The 5,126-nt window shown below is 47.0% G+C and overlaps 1 protein-coding gene across 1 annotated transcript in view; it reads left to right on the top strand.

Moving 5' to 3' along the window:
* The window catches only part of ONECUT3 (one cut homeobox 3), an 87,219-nt gene that overhangs the window by 32,473 nt on the left and 49,620 nt on the right, over window positions 1-5,126 (top strand). The window lies entirely within an intron of this gene.

The raw sequence follows: 5,126 nt of genomic DNA, 5'->3' as shown, positions 1-5,126 counted from the left end.
TGTGTGTGTGTGTGTGTGTGTGTGTGTGTGTGTGTGTGTGTGTGTGTTGGCATCATGTTTGCGAGAAGTTTCAGAGCGGTAGCCGTGTTAGTCTGTTTCAGGCAAAACAACGAGGAGTTTTGTGGCACCTTAAAGACTAACAGATTTATTAGAGCATAAGCTTTCGTGGGCTACAGCCCACTTCTTCGGATGTATGGAGTGATAAATGGACACAAAACAGACATCAAGAATTATAACATTCAAAAACCAGTGGGAGAGCATTTTAACCTCCCTGGACACTCAATTTCAGACTTAAAAGTGGCCATTCTTCAACCAAAAAACTTCAAAAACAGACTTCAACAAGAAACCGCAGAGCTGGAATTCATTTGCAAACTTGAGACCATCAAATTAGGCCTGAATAAAGACTGGGAATGGCTGGGTCACTACAAGAAGTAATCTCCCATCAACTGTTGAGTCTGGGCCATCCACCCCATTAGCACTACAGAAAGTAATTTTTACTCTGTTGACCTTCACAACTTCTTGTCAGCTGTTGGGAATGGGACACATCCACCCTGATTGAATCATTGACCTCCCCTCCCCCCACTTGGTAAGGCAACTCCCATCTTTTCTTGTGCTGTATATTTATGCCTGCCTACTGTAATTTTCACTCCATGCATCTGAAGAAGTGGGTCATAGCCCACAAAAGCTTATGCTCTAATAAATTTGTTAGTCTTTAAGGTGCCACAAGACTCCTTGTTATGTTGTGAGAGTATCTGCATGGGTCCTTGAATGCCTCAGCATGTTGGTATGTGGGTCACATGCGTGTGTATCTGCACAGGTCTTTGTATGGGAAGCATGGGAGTAGTATTTTCACGCATGTTGGCATATGAGTGTGTACATCTGTCTCCATACAGGTTTCTGCCTGCTTGTCCATGTGTACACATATGTGGGTGAGCATTGAGAGGGTGGGAACTAAGTTTGGATGTGTGCCTCAGCATGTGTCTTTCTGCATGGGACTTGGGGTCTGGTTTCTTAAACAAGGGGACATGGACAGCTGCTAGCAAAGGTTCATAGAATCTCAGGCTTGGAAGGGACCTCAGGAGATCATCTAATCCAACCCGTCGCTCAAAGCAGGACCAATCCCCAGACAGATTTTTACCCCAGTTCCTTAAATGGCCCCCTCAAGGATTGAACTCACAACGCTGGGTTTAGCAGGCCAATGCTCAAACCACTGAGCTATCCCTCCCCCAATAGGTTGCGCAGCTGCAGCCATTTATAGCATCATAGAATACTGCCCACTTTGTTGTTTTTCTAAAAATTGTCAATGAAATCTGTGAAAGAAAGAAAGATGCCATGGGTCAAAATATTGCCTGGAGTAACAGGTGACTTCAATGCAGTGACACCATGGCTGGTTCTGGCCCCTGATGTGTCAGTGCCATGAGTCTATAATTCTGAAACTGCAGGAAGGAGCGGCATCTCTCCCCATTTTTCACACTAGAAGCGGCTGCTAATCGATAGAGTCAGGGAATTGATCTTGAATCATGTGTTCTGCATTCCAAGCAGTGTCATTTCTCTTGGAAAAGTGATGTCTGGAGGAACATTTTCCCAGTCTGGTGCCTCAAATTTTCCCCTCGGAATGTTCTGCTTGGGGATCTTTCTGAGAGCACTTTATTTGCCTTTGAGATCGGTCCGGGTGGCGCTCGATCTACCAGAAGGCTACATCCTGTTGGGCTTTGCCATGAGTGTGATGATACTTTGATGATGTTCTAATTCATTCCGGTTATTCTTGTTTGTGTGACTTCTCCCAGCACCTCAGTGCAGGGGAATCATAGAATGTCAGGGTTGACGGGACCTCAGGAGGTCATTTAGTCCAACCCCCTGCTCAAAGCAGGACCAATCCCCAACTAAATCATCCCAGCCAGGGCTTTGCCAGGCCGGGCCTTAAAAACCTCCAATGAAGGAGACTCTACCACCTCCCTAGGTAACCCATTCCAGTGCTTCACCATCCTCCTAGTGAAATAGTTTTTCCTAATACCCAACCTAAACCGCCCCCACTGCAACTTGAGACTCCTTGTTGTGGAATGTGGAGATTTAGAGATAATAAGGAATATATACCAGTCAACAGAAATGTTACTTGCTTGGTGAGGGAAGGGTCTGAGAGTCAGGACACCTGGCTTACATTTCCAGCTCTGCCGCTAGCCCTCTGTGTGGCCTTGGAATCATTGCAACTCAGTGTGCCTCAGTTTCCCTGAAAAAATTGATTTTTGGTTTGTGTTTTTTCCCCCTTCTCTTTTACTTTCTTTTTCCCTTTTCCTGTTTAAAAAAAAAGGTGGGAGGGGGACAAAAAGAGACGGGGGAAGAAAAGGAGAGAAAGAGAGGGGAAATAACCCCAAAACACTGAAAACCAAGAGCCAAAATTTCTTACATTTTTTAGTAAAAAAAACCCCCAAAACTGAAAATTTCTACCAAATGAAAACATTTAATTTTGGTTGAAAACCATCTTTTCTTTTCTTTTCTTTTCTTTTGTAATCAAAAAGTGTTTCAAGGGAAAACTTTCCAACCAGCTGTAGGTTTTAGTGCACTACTTTCTCCACCCTTTGGGGGAGCTGTGAGGAGAGTGGGGAGCCCCCAGGGCAGCTCCAACAGGATCTTTATATGCAATCATAATGGAACCGCTCCCCTTCCACTCCTGCCCTCACCCCCCCCCCCAACCCCACACATGCCGCATATGCATCCCGTCCGACTCCATTGTTCAGACAGAAATACCCATCCCCAGCAGCCACTTTTCTCTGCCGGCCTCGTTACAAACCCTGCTGCCAACTTTACAGCCAGTCACGTACCTATCAAACCGGTGTGCCAGCAACGTCCAACACGTAGTTAAAGCTACTCGACGGGGTGCTCAACAAACTCAACAGGCTCAAGGATCAATGATCCGCCCCAGCTTCTCCCTGCCCCCAATACACACAGAGCATGGAGCAGAGGGGAGCGGGAAAAATATAGCTAGGCCTGCGAAATGCATGCCGTGGGAGGGGAGGTAGCCTAGAGATCTGATTACAAATCTATCACATCCCTCCCATGATTAATTGCTTCTTTACCAGAAGGAACAGTGTGCATGGGGGTCATTTTTTAAAGGTAGCGCCGGGCTGGAAGTTTCTTTCCAAGCTGCATTTACGACCCCGATTCAATAAAACATATATCACCCGCAGGTGAGACAGAGAGAGAACCGACCAGCCCGAGAGGGAGGAAACATTAGAGGCAGCATAGAAAAACAAAAGAGAAAGAGAGCAGTTCCAATACCATTGTAATCCACGAAATTATTCTGGATTTATGCCTGTGTAAATAAACTCAGAGAAGGAGAGCAACTGCGTAATACCGAGATAACTCTAATGGCAGGTCCACTCCAGAGAGTTTTGCTGATTTAACTACACAGGCATAGTTACACCATCAAAACCCTCCTAGGGTAGACACAGTTATATTGTCAGAAAGGTCCGTTCTCCCAGTGTCGTTTATTTCAGTTCAGGAACTGGAAAAACCGGTGCCAGGAAAAGCACTGATACAGATGTATTCGCACTAGGGCTTTTATGGATGGGCAGAGCTATGTTAGCACAAACAGTCGTGTCCCTCACTGGCATAGCGAGAGCAGGGAAACTTTCAAGTGTAGACCAAGCCTAAGAAGTCCTCAAGTTCCGTGCGCACATCAAGGGGCCCCTCGGCAACCAGGGTACTCATGAAACCAAAACTCAAGGGACCGGGTGGAGGAGCCTCTCTCACCTTATGGATGATTTCCCCCAAATCAGGGTCCCGTTGTGCGAGGCGCTGTACAAACACACCGGGAAAGACAGTCTCTGGCCTGAAGAACTTTCAAACCCGCGCGCTTCTCTAAACTTGAAATACGACAGTACTTCAGTGTAGACACTGCCTATGCCGATAGGAGGGGGTCTCCCGTCGGCAATCCACTGTCCCGAGAAGCAGCAGCCGGGTCGTTGGAAGAATTCTTCTGTCTGTCTAATGCTGTCTACACCGGGGCTTAGCTCGGCTTAACTGCACTGCTCCGGGGGATGGATTTTTCACACCCCCGCATGACGTAGCTGGGTAGACCTAACTTTTTAGTGTCCACCAGGCCTGATTCAGAGCAGGGACTTGAACCCGAATCTTTCACAGCCCAGGTGAGTGCCCTAGACACCTGGCTATTGACTCTTCTCGGGTGGGCTTCCCGCTCTTTTTATTTTTCACAAGAAACGCTGAAAGGTCTTGTTTTCGTCCCAGGGCAGAACGGCAAAAATTCTTGAAAGCTTGCCAATGTTCCCAGGATAGGAAAACCATTTCCCATCCGGCACTAGCTAGCATCCATTTGTGTGGGGTCCAGAGACAAGTCCTGAAATTCAGAAAGTGTTGACCGAGAGCTGGGTTTGAGTAGCAAAATTCAGCTAAAACACCCTCAAATTGTTTAGGGTCCTAGGAGGGTCACTAGGAGGGTGGTGAAGCACTGGAATGGGTTACCTAGGGAGGTGGTGGAATCTCCTTAGAGGTTTTTGAGGCCCAGTTTGACAAAGCCCTGGCTGGGATGCTTTAGTTGGGGTTGGTCCTGCTTTGAGCAGGGGGTTGGACTAGATGACCTCCTGAGGTCCCTTCCAACCCTGATATTCTATGATTCTATGACCCTTCTGGGAGAGGGTCCAAGCCTGAGTCCTGCTGCGACTCAGGTCCAAGGGCTGGTCATTCTGCAGTGTGGACGCAGACGGTCCATGTGGTGCAGTAAGGATGTGTTAGTACAGCTGCAAGACCCAGGTTCATCAATTGTAAACCCAGGTTTACAATCCAGTATGGACGTTCACACATGGCCTTGGAAAAACACCAAGTTCACAAGCTCAGGTCCCACAGACCCGGGTTTACAATGCAGTGAAGACATACCCTTCATCTCTCTGTGCGTCTGGCACCTACCGCACAGAGCTGTTGTGAAGATAAATACATTTAAAAGGTTGTGAAGTGCTCAGATATGATGATAATGGTGGCCAGATAAGGACTAGAGATGGATTTAATGTGCTCTTGCCCTCTATACTTAGCCATTATCTTGATGTGGAATATAAATTGGATAAGATTTTCTAAGTAGCTGAGGCAGTTTGGACATCCAGTTGCCATTTGTTTTA

Source organism: Terrapene carolina, unplaced genomic scaffold (assembly GCF_002925995.2).
Source record: "Terrapene carolina triunguis isolate 2854851 unplaced genomic scaffold, T_m_triunguis-2.0 Scaffold194, whole genome shotgun sequence".
Classification (NCBI taxonomy): Eukaryota; Metazoa; Chordata; order Testudines; family Emydidae; genus Terrapene; species Terrapene triunguis.
Note: the sequence above shows the minus strand (reverse complement) of the source record. Positions and strands in the feature narration are given on the sequence as shown.